This window comes from Vigna unguiculata, unplaced genomic scaffold (assembly GCF_037176805.1).
Source record: "Vigna unguiculata cultivar grain cowpea cultivar isolate G323 ecotype 2 unplaced genomic scaffold, ASM3717680v1 ptg000059l, whole genome shotgun sequence".
Lineage (NCBI taxonomy): Eukaryota > Viridiplantae > Streptophyta > Magnoliopsida > Fabales > Fabaceae > Vigna > Vigna unguiculata.
In genome coordinates, this window is record NW_028196706.1 from 27,501 (window position 1) to 40,548 (window position 13,048).

Consider the following 13,048-nt stretch of genomic DNA (forward strand, 5'->3'; position numbering starts at 1 on the left):
TTGAAGCAGATAATTCTCAAATTCGTTCTAGAAAAGGCAAACGTGTAGTCATTTTGACTAATAAGATAAATTTTTTAAAAAATTACAAGACTTACGTGATCGTGGAGATACTGAAAATAATGAACAAAAAACGAATTGGCTTTAAGACGTTATTCCCAACAATCGGATTTTCGAAGAGACATAATCAAAGGATCTATCCGTGCTCAAAGACGAAAACAGTTACTTGGAAATTTTTTCAAAAAAGGGTGCATTCGCCGCTTTTTTTGGATAAAATTGAAAAATCAATATTCTTTTCTTTTCATAGTTTAAAATCAATGAAAAGATTTTTTATGTTAAATATTTGGATTCGTAAAAAGACAGAATTTCAAATTTTAGGTTCTATAGAGGAAAAAACAAAAAAAAGTCCGAAAAAAAAAAGAGGAGGAAGCAAAAAAGGAAAATGCAGAAAGAAAACGTATAGAAATAGCAGAAGCCTGGGATAGCATTATATTTGCTCAAGTAATAAGAGGTGTATTATTAATAACCCAATGCTTTATTAGGAAATATATTCTATTACCTTCATTTATAATAATTAAAAATACAATTCTTAAAAATACAATTCGTATACTATTTTTTCAAATTCCAGAATGGTCTGAAGATTATATGGATTGGAAGAGAGAAATATATATTAAATGCACGTATAACGGCGTTCAATTATCCGAAAGAGAGTTTCCGCAAAAATGGCTAACAGATGGGATTCAGATAAAAATATTATTTCCTTTTCGTCTAAAACCTTGGCATAAATCTAAAATACGATGTAATGAAAACAAAAAAAATTCAAAGAAAAAAAAGAACTTTTGTTTTTTAACAGTTTGGGGGATGGAAGTTGAATTGCCTTTTTCTAGTTCCACGAAAAATCCACTTTCCTTTTTCGACCCCATTTTAAAAGAACTAAAAAAAAAAAAGAAAAAATTTGAATTTTTCACTTTTCTAGTTCTAAAAGTTTTAAGTGAAAAATTCAAACTGTTTCTAAATATCGTAATAGAAAAAGCAAAAGGGATCATCCAAAGTATTCTTGAAATTATTAGAAAAAGTATAGTATTCCTCACGAAAAAAAAACAAGAATTTTTAAATTTAAAATATTTTTTTATTAAAAGGAAACCCCCAAAACTCGATGAATTGAGCGAAAACAAAAAATATTCAACAATTTGGAAGAATAATTCAATGATTTCTGAAGCAACCATTTCAATTCAATCGATAAAGTCGACAAATTTTTCATTGAAAAAAAAATCTATAAAGGATCTCAATACTAAGAGAAAAGTAGTTATTAAAAAAATAGAAAAAATGAAAAAAGAAGAAAAGAAAAGAGGACTTGGAATTCGCGAGACAAATATTCATTCGAAGAAAAAAATTTATGATAGTAAAAGGATAGAATTCGAAAAAAAAATTTTGCAGATATTCCAAAGAAGAAATATTAGCTTAACTAAAAAATCACATTCTTTTTTTCAATTTTTGATGAAAAAAATATACATAGATATCTTTCTATATATCATTTGTATTCCGAAAATAGCTACAACTTTTTCTTGAATCAACAAAAAAATTTTTAAATAAATGGCTTTACGATAATGAACCAAATACAGAAAGAAGTTATAAAACAAATCAAAGTATAATTCCCTTTCTTTTAAAATTACACAAATATTTTAATAATAAGAATAAGAATGCGAATTCACATAATTATTTTGATGTCTCCTTTTTGTCACAACCATATGTATTTTTAAATTTGTTACAAACCCGAATTATTAACATAAACATATATAAGTTAAGACTTCTTTTTCAATATAATAAAAATTTTTTTTTTCTGAAAAATGAAATAAAGGATTCTTTTTTTGGAGCACAAGGAATAGTTCATTCTAAAAGAAAACAAAATAACCTGCTCAATTCTGAACTAAATCAATGGACAAATTGGTTAAAGAATAATTATTATCAATATAACTTATCTAACAGTAGCTGGTCAAAATTAGTATCACAAAAATGGAGAAATAGAATCACTAAATGTGGTGTAACTCAAAATAAAAATTTAACCAAATGGGATTCATATGGAAAAAGCCCATTAATTCTTTACAAAGAACAACAAGGAATCCCATTAAAAAAAAAAATTAGAAAACAATATAAATACGATCTTTTATCCTATAATTTTATGAATTATGCAAATAAGAAAGACTCATATATTTATCGATATAGATCCCTATTTCAATCAAATAAAAACACAATGATTTCTTCTAATTACAATACATATAAAAAAGACTTATTTGATAGAATAAGTAATATTTTTATCAAGAATTATATAGCAGAAGATACTATTATTATAAATCCGGATAGAAAATATTTGGATTGGACGGGAATCAATAGAAAAATACTAAATCGTTCCATATGCAATCCGAATTTTGGTTCTTTTCCAAATTTGTGATATTTTATAATACATTTAGGGGGTAACTCGCAAATTATACCAATAAAATTACTTTATTTACATTCTCTTTTTTTACATTCTAAAGGAAATAAAAATGTTAGTGAAAAGAATATTACTAGAAAGAAAAAAAAAAATAGATGTTTTTAGAACATCGAAAAAAAAACCCAAGAACAATATGGAGGCAGAACTTCAATTCTTAGTAAGAAATTTTTTGAATTTCCATTTAAACTGGAAAAATTTCTTAGGTCAAAAAATATTTAACAATGTAAAAGTATATTGTCTCCTTATTAGATTGACAAATTTAAGAAAAATTACTATAGCCTCTATTCAAAGAGGAGAACTAGGTCTAGATATTATGATGATTCAAAAACAGACGAATTTAACTCTTTCAGGCTTAAGGAAAAAGAAAAATAATAAATTTAGGAAAAAAGAACTATTTGTTATCGAACCAGTTCGCCTGTCTAGAAAAAATAATAAACAATTTTTTAAGTATAAAATGATGGGTTTTTCATTAATTCATAAGAATAAACGCAAAATTTATAAAAAATACTCAGAAAAAATTCATGTTAATAAGAAATTTTTGATAAATACATTACAAGAACAAAAGATCAAAAGATAACAGAAAACAAAGAAAACGAGAAATTTAATTTACTTGTTCCTGAAAACATTTTATCTGCTAGACGTCGTAGAGAGTTGAGAATTAGAATTTGTTTAGATCCAAATAATATAAATAGTATGCATAGAAACACAATATTTTATAATGAAAATAAAGTCCAAAATTGTTTTAAAGTTTTGACTAAAAAAAGAAATGAGAAAGAGAAAAAAAAAACTAATGAATTTCAAAATTTTTCTTTGGCCAAAATATCGATTAGAAGATTTAGCTTGTATAAATCGTTATTGGTTTAATACCCATAATGGAAGCCGTTTCAGTATAGTAAGGATACATATGTATCCGCGTGTGAAAATTCGTTAATCTAATTTTGTTTTCTATTTAGCATATGTATCTATCTATAGATAGATACATAGGTTAAACAAATACACACACGTATTTTGGTATGGCATTGATTTTAATTCAATGATGTATACATAAAAAAAAAGCATTAACAAAATTATCTTTTTTTATCTAATGTAATGTATACAATTCTTTTTTATATATCAAACTAGTCTCCTTTATACTATATCTATTTAAATTCTCTATTTCAATTGGATTGATTTCAGTTATCAAAAAAATTAGATTTCGGATTTCTATCAAAAAATTAAAAATGAGTGTCATTCTAATTACTGATCAATAAAAATATCTATAAAAATCGAGGAGAAGGAAAAACTTTTATTTTTTTATGGTAAAAAAGTCATTTATACCTGTTATTTCACAAGAAAAAAAAGGAAAAAAACCGGGATTGGTTGAATTTCAAATATTCAAATTTACCAATAGAATACGAAGACTTACTTCACATTTTGAATTGCACCGAAAAGACTACTCATCCCAAACAGGTTTACGTAAAATTTTGGGAAAACGGCAAAGATTACTGTCTTATTTGTCAAAGAAAGATGGAATACGGTATAAAAAATTAATCAATCAGTTTAATATTCGGCAGTCACAAATTCGTTAAATTGAAGAGTAATTTTCAATTATTCGATTTATTAGATCTTGAATTTGGATGAACTTTTTTTTTAAGCGATTCATAAAAGAATAAATCGAGCAAAAACCTATGAATATCTCAACGAAAAGAAAGGACTTCATGATAGTCAATATGGGGCCTCACCACCCATCAATGCACGGTGTTCTTAGACTTATTGTTACTCTAGATGGTGAGGATGTTATTGATTGTGAACCGATATTGGGTTATTTACACAGAGGAATGGAAAAAATAGCGGAAAACCGAACAATTATACAATATCTGCCTTATGTAACACGTTGGGACTATTTAGCTACAATGTTCACAGAAGCAATAACTGTAAATGGACCAGAACAGTTGGGAAATATTCAAGTACCTAAAAGAGCCAGCTATATCCGAGTAATAATGTTGGAGTTAAGCCGTATAGCTTCTCACCTACTATGGCTAGGACCTTTTATGGCAGATATTGGTGCACAAACACCTTTTTTCTATATTTTCAGAGAAAGAGAATTAATATATGATCTATTTGAAGCTGCCACAGGTATGAGAATGATGCATAATTTTTTTCGTATCGGAGGGGTAGCGACTGATCTACCTTATGGTTGGATAGATAAATGTTATGATTTCTGCGATTATTTTTTAACAAGTATTGCTGAATATCAAAAACTTATTACGCGAAATCCTATTTTTTTAGAACGGGTTGAGGGCGTCGGTGTTGTTGATGTAAAAGAAGTTATTAATTGGGGTTTATCAGGACCGATGCTTCGGGCTTCCGGAATACAATGGGATCTACGTAAAGTGGATAATTATGAATGTTACGAAGAATTTCATTGGGAAGTTCAATGGCAAAAAGAAGGAGATTCATTAGCTCGTTATTTAGTTCGAATTGGTGAAATGATAGAATCCATAAAAATTATTCAACAGGCTTTGGAAGGACTTCCCGGCGGTCCATATGAAAATTTAGAAATCCGCTGCTTTGATAGAGAAAAAGAGCCAGAATGGAATGAGTTTGAGTATCGATTTATTAGTAAAAAATCGTCTCCGAGTTTTGAATTGCCAAAACAAGAACTTTATGTAAGAGTTGAAGCCCCCAAGGGAGAATTAGGGATTTTTCTAATAGGGGATCAAAATGGTTTTCCTTGGAGATGGAAAATTCATCCGCCCGGTTTTATAAATTTGCAAATTCTTCCTCAATTAGTTAAAAGAATGAAATTGGCCGATATTATGACAATACTAGGTAGCATAGATATTATTATGGGAGAAGTTGATCGTTGAAATGATAATTGATTTAACAGAAATACAAGATATACATTTTTTTTTCAGATTGCAATTTTTGAAAGAGATATATGGAATTCTTTGGGTATTTGTGCCTATTTTTATTTTGATATTAGGAATTACTATAAGTGTACTAGCAATTGTATGGTTAGAAAGAGAAATATCTGCAGGGATACAACAGCGTATTGGACCTGAATACACCGGTCCTTTTGGAGTTCTTCAAGCTCTAGCAGACGGAACAAAATTACTTTTTAAAGAGAATCTTATTCCATCTAGAGGAGATATTCGTTTATTTAGTTTCGGCCCATCTATCTCAGTCATATCCATTATAATAAGCTATTCAGTAATTCCTTTTGGCTATAACTTTGTTTTATCTGATCTGAATATTGGTGTTTTTTTATGGATTGCTATTTCGAGTATTGCCCCCATTGGACTTCTTATGTCAGGATATGGGTCAAATAATAAATATTCCTTTTTGGGTGGTCTACGAGCAGCTGCTCAATCAATTAGTTATGAAATACCATTAACTCTATGTGTGTTATCGATATCTCTATGTGTGCTTCGTTGAGACATAAATTTTTTGATACTATTTCTTATAAGCCTCTCCTTATATTTAAAGTACAAAAAGAATCTATAAAGAATATATATATATTCTTTTCGCATTTGGATTGAATAATTGAATCAGATAGTTATATGAGTGCAATAAAACAGCTTTTTTTGAATATAATTTATAGAATACTCTATTACTTATAGAGAAAGTATGATGATTTCAAATTGCAGTAAAAATATTGAGTCTAATTTTCTATGTATAAGAATAAGGTGAAAAAATCAATGAAATTCTAGAATTAGATTCTATATATTATATTCTATGTATAGAAGTGGTTGTTTTTCCCAAGATTTGTTGATTAGTAATCCTGTCTTGAAGCGGACGCAAAAGACCAACCTTTTTCAAATTTTCAATATCATTTGTATGAATTAGCATACATATATTAACAAAATTAAAAAAAGGCATTAATATAATAAAAAAAATTAATGGATGGCTAGAAACACCAAAATACACAAAAGATTAGTAACGTATATTTCTTTTTTAAATTATCCAATTTATGTATAATATAAAAAGAATACTAATGGGGACTTGAAGTTGGTAGAAAAAATAAGGCAGTACTCCCCCCAATTCCGATCTAGAGTATACTTCCATCCATTGATTGAATAAATAACTATCAGGAACGAAATAATCCTTTAATTTTTTGAAGTCCCCTTTTGCTTGCACAAAAAGGAATAAGATAAGAGGTAAAAGTGATCTCCTTTTTCTTTTTTGTCTTATATACTCCATATTTATGGAGATAATCATAATTTAAAAAAAGAACATCTAATTATTTTTCGGAATCGAAAATGATGTGGGAGTTCTTGATAATTTTAAAAGAGTATTTTATGCAAAAATGAAATTAAGTTATTACTCAACAAATTTAATTTTGAATTTTTTAAAGGATGAGATCAATTCAGAAGTACCTTTTGTATTTTTTATTTATCTAAAGAAATTCAATAAATGTGCAAATGTTTTTATTTTTTAAATAAGTGTGTATTCATTTAAAAATTTTTTTTAGAACAGACAGAATTCCATGGGTCTAATTCAGAACCGTCCGAGAAAATAGAATCTTATCTATCTTAGGGATATATCAAGGGAGAAATAATTGGCCGGGTTCTTATATTTTTTTAAGGCTTTAAAGGAGCCGTATGAGATGAAAATCTCATGTACGGTTCTGTAATAGAGATGGTAACAGTAATGTCATCACCGACTAGGATTATCTAACAGTTTAAGTACAGTTGATATAGTTGATGCACAATCCAAATATGGTTTTTGGGGATGGAATTTGTGGCGGCAACCTATGGGTTTCCTCGTTTTTCTAATCTCTTCCCTAGCAGAATGTGAAAGATTACCTTTTGATTTACCAGAAGCGGAAGAAGAACTAATAGCGGGTTATCAAACCGAATATTCCGGTATCAAATTTGGTTTATTTTATGTTGCTTCCTATTTAAACCTATTCGTTTCTTCCTTATTTGTAACAGTTCTTTATTTTGGTGGTTCAAATTTCTCTATTCCGTACATCTTCGTTTCTAATTTTTTTCAAATAAATAAAACATACGGAGTTTTTGTAACGATAATTGGTATCTTTATTACACTAGTTAAAACTTATTTATTCATATTCGTTTCTATCACAACAAGATGGACTTTGCCTAGGCTACGAATAGATCAATTATTAAATCTTGGGTGGAAGTTTCTTTTACCCATTTCTCTTGGTAATCTATTATTAACAACGTCGTCTCAACTGTTTTCACTGTAAAAAAAATGTGGACCTTCTATATTCAAAATTCAGAACTTGTTTTAAACAAGAGAAAGAAAAAAAATATTCAGAGCTATTCACGATATGTTCCTTATGGTAACTGAATTCATAAATTATAGTGAACAAATAATACGAGCTGCTAGATATATTGGTCAAGGTCTCATGATTACCTTATCTCATGCAAATAGGTTACCCGTAACTATTCAATATCCTTATGAAAAAATAATCTCATCAGAACGTTTTCGCGGTCGAATACATTTTGAATTTGATAAATGCATTGCTTGTGAAGTATGTGTTCGTGTCTGTCCTATAGATCTACCCATTGTTGATTGGAAACTAGAAACTGATATTCGAAAAAAACGGTTGCTTAATTACAGTATTGATTTTGGAATCTGTATATTTTGTGGTAACTGTATTGAGTATTGTCCAACAAATTGTTTATCAATGACCGAAGAATATGAACTTTCAACTTATGATCGCCACGAATTGAATTATAATCTAATTGCTTTGGGTCGTTTACCAGTATCAGTAATTGATGATTATACAATTCGAACAATTCAAATAAAATGATTTCAAAATTCTTCACAAAAATAATTGAATTTCTCTATATATAGAATAAAAAAAAAGATATTCTATTTTTTTGAAATGACTCTTTGGCATAAAGAAAAGAATGAAATTCCATTGATTCTATAACAACTGTACCTAATAACAATTCACATATCTTATCTTAGGATTTGGTGAATTTCTATGCACAGATAATTTTCGTATTTAACAAGTTTTTTCCTGGTCATATCAATAAGGTCATGAAATTTCTATTTATCTTTTATTTTACATATAATGGATTTGTCCGAATCGCTACATGATTTTATTTTAATCTTTCTTGGATCAGGTCTCATATTAGGAAGTCTAGGAGTAGTATTCTTTACGAATCCGATTTTTTCTGCTTTTTCATTGGGACTAGTTCTTGTTTGTGTATCTTTATTCTATATTTTATCAAACTCCCATTTCGTAGCTGCCTCACAGCTACTTATTTACGTGGGCGCTATAAATGTTTTAATAATATTTGCTGTGATGTTTATGAATGGTTCGGACTATTACCAAAATTTTCGTGTTTGGACCGTTGGGGATGGAATTACTTTGATGGTTTGTACCAGTATCTTTCTTTCACAAATAACTACTATTCTAGAGACATCATGGCACGGAATTATTTGGACGACAAGACCCAATCAGATTTTAGAGCAAGATTTGATAAGTACTAGTCAACAAATTGGAATTCATTTATCAACAGATTTTTTTCTTCCATTTGAACTAATTTCAATAATTCTTTTAGTTGCTTTAATAGGTGCAATTTTTGTGGCTCGCCAATAAGAAAGTTTTCGAACTAATAAAATAATATAAATTACATTTTGTTAGAATTTATTACATTTCTTTTTTGTTGAATTATATGTTAAGGAAAAAGAATATTTATGTATAAAGTATAAAATCTTTTTGCAAATACTTGATTTTGTTGTAGACTTATTATGTTAGGCAATAAAATCCGTTGAATTCATATTCATATCGAAATGAATAAAAATTGAAAAGGAGTTGGTCAATGATATTCGAGCATACACTTGTTTTGAGTGCTTATTTATTTTCTATAGGTATCTATGGATTGATCACGAGCCGAAATATGGTTAGAGCCCTTATGTGTCTTGAACTTATACTAAATGCAGTTAATATAAATCTCGTAACCTTTTCTGATTTTTTTGATAGGCGGCAACTAAAAGGAAATATTTTTTCAATTTTTGTTATAGCTGTTGCAGCCGCTGAAGCAGCTATCGGACCAGCTATTGTTTCCTCAATATATCGTAATAGAAAATCAACCCGTATCAATCAATCAAATTTGTTGAATAAATAGTATTATTCATAAAAAAAAGTCTAATTTTGAATAGTGTGTACTATATAATCCATTCAAATTAGCAGAAATGATATATCCTTTTTAATCATGTTTGCGTTTGCGAAAACAAAGATAAGAAATCAAAGTATCTTGGTTCTATTCTCTTATTAGTTATTAATCTATAAATATATTTTTAGTAGCAAAATTCTTATAAATCATTGATTCATCTGGTATATAATATAGATATATATATATAGATATATATATATCATATATAGATATATATAATTGGTTTACCAATTTACTAGATTGAAAATGTTGAATTTTTGATGTTCAAGGATTATGTTCCAATGTCACATTCAGTAAAGATTTATGATACATGTATAGGATGTACTCAATGTGTACGAGCCTGCCCAACAGATGTATTAGAAATGATACCTTGGGACGGATGTAAAGCTAAACAAATTGCTTCTGCCCCAAGAACAGAGGACTGTGTTGGTTGTAAGAGGTGTGAATCCGCCTGTCCGACGGATTTCTTAAGTGTTAGAGTTTATTTATGGCATGAAACAACTCGAAGCATGGGTCTAGCTTATTGATACGTTTCAAAAAGAACCGCATACAAGTACTTTTTTTTACTGGCAAAAACCCGGGCTCAAAATAAAAAAATATTTTGAGCCCGGGTTTTTGTAGTCTAAGTATATCTTATTTTTATCACGAATTATTTTCCTTGGTTAACAACAGTTGTAGTTTTGCCAATAGTCGGAGGTTCTTTAATTGTCTTATTTCCCCATAAAGGAAATAAGACAATTAAATGGTATACTTATTGTATATGTTTCATAGATCTCCTTCTAATAACCTATGTATTTTGTTATCATTTCGAATTAGATGATCCACTAATCCAATTGACAGAAAATTATAAATGGATCCATTTTTTTGACTTTTACTGGAGATTCGGAATAGATGGACTCTCTCTAGGACCCCTTTTATTAACGGGATTTATCACTACGTTAGCTACGTTATCAGCTCAACCGGTTACTCGAGAATCTAAATTATTCTATTTTCTAATGTTAGCAATGTATAGTGGTCAACTAGGAACATTTTCTTCTCAAGACATTTTACTTTTTTTCATCATGTGGGAATTAGAATTAATTCCCGTTTATCTACTTTTATCTATGTGGGGTGGAAAGTTTGTATTCAGCTACAAAGTTTATTTTGTACACTGCGGGAAGTTCTGTTTTTTTATTACTGGGAATTCTGGGTATGGGTTTCTATAGTTCTAATGAACCAACATTAAATTTTGAATCATTAACTAATCAATCATATCCCGTGGCACTGGAAATAATCTTCTATATGGGATTTCTTATTGCTTTTGCTGTCAAATCACCAATTATACCCTTACATACATGGTTACCTGATACCATGGAGAGGCGCATTACAGCACTTGTATGCTTTTAGCCGGAATATTATTAAAAATGGGAGCATATGGGTTGGTTCGAATTAATATGGAATTATTATCTCGCGCTCATTCTATATTTTGTCCCTGGTTAATGTTATTAGGTTCCATTCAAATAATCTATGCAGCTTCAACATCTCTTGGTCAACGCAATGTAAAAAAAAGAATAGCTTAATTCCTCGGTCTCTCATATGGGTTTCTTAATTTTAGGAATTGGTTCTATAAGCGAGACAGGGCTGAATGGGGCTATTTTACAAATAATCTCTCACGGATTTATTGGTGCTGCCCTTTTTTTCTTGGCGGGAACTAGTTATGATAGACTACGTCTTCTTTATCTCGACGAAATGGGTGGAATGGCTATCCCAATGCCAAAAATATTCACGATTTTCACTACCTTATCGATGGCTTCTCTTGCATTACCGGGCATGAGCGGTTTTGTTGCAGAATTTATAGTATTAATTGGGAATAATTACCAATCAAAAATATCTTTTCATCACAAAAATACTCATAACTTTTGTAACTGCAATTGGAATGATATTAACTCCTATTTATTTATTATCTATCTTACGTCAAATGTTTTATGGATACAAGCTTTTTAATAAACAAAATTCTTATTTTTTTGATTCGGGGCCACGAGAATTATTTATTTCAATTTCTATCCTTATACCCGTAATAAGTATTGGCATTTATCCAGAGTTTTATTTTTTTCAATTTCGGCTGACAAGGTTGAAGCTATTCTCTCTCATTTTTTATAGATAGTTTTTGGGAATAAATGAAAAAGAAAAAATAGAAATCAATCCGATGCACAATAAAAAAAATGGATTTCTTTTTGTATTTTCTTAATTACATAAATATGAAATTGTATTCTAATTGAATATTTTTGTTGTTTGTGAGAACCCCTTGAATCAATATTACATTACTTGATTCAATGGGGTCTTAATCATTTTATTGGGAGTTTTTTTTCTTATTCTATAGAATGTTCCCAATATTTGTGAATTTTTTTAAATTAATTAGGTGTAAATGAACCATAACTATGTAGTCCTATTCCTAAAAGATTTATCCCTAAATAACATATCCAAATTATAAGAAAGCCTATGGAGGCCACTATTGAAGAATTTCTATATTCCAATTTTTTATTTTTTCTAGTATGTAAATAAATTGCGAAGAATAGTCCCAAGTAATAAAAGCCCAAGTTTCCTTTGGATCCCAATTCCAATATGATCCCCATGCCTCATTAGCCCATACTGCTCCAGATATATTACCTATTGTTAAAAAGATAAAACCTAGGACTAATAGTACGGTAACCCCAACGATCCAATTGTTGAATAAATTGATATCTATAATAATTTCTATAAGACGAATAAAACGGAAAAGGAGTTTGTTGTAAAATATTCTTTTTATCATTCATATTCATATATTTGATTTCAGCAAAAGAAAAGGATTCATTAAAAAAAAACAAAGTCTTGCTTTTACCAAGAATTTGTATGAGTTCTTGAAATGTAATGACTAAAATAGCCACTGATATTAATGATCCACATAAAAGAGTTGTATAACCCAATATCATCATACTTACGTGCATCATTAACCAATGGGACTGTAAAGCAGGCACTAATTTTAAGGATTCATGCATTTCGGTTAAAAGACCCGAAGTAGCAAAGCCTTGGGTAAAAAGAATACTTGGTGTTATTATTGTATTGAAATAGTCAATTTTTTGTTTTTTGAAGCAAAGAACCATATAAAAGATAGAAAAAGTCCATGAAAGAAATATTATTGATTCATATAAATTACTAAATGGTAAATGGCCTGAAAAAATCCAACGAGTAACTAACAATCCTGTGATACAAAAAAAGGTTATTATCATGCCTTTTTTGAACAAATTGTATAATCCTATGATTTCATTGCCTAATAATAAGGTTATCAAATGAATTGAAATTAAAATAGATACGACCGAAAAGGATATATGAGTTAATATATAGCTCTAAAGTGGAAAATACCATATAGAATGAAAAAATAGAAATACTTGGAATAGAAATAATAATT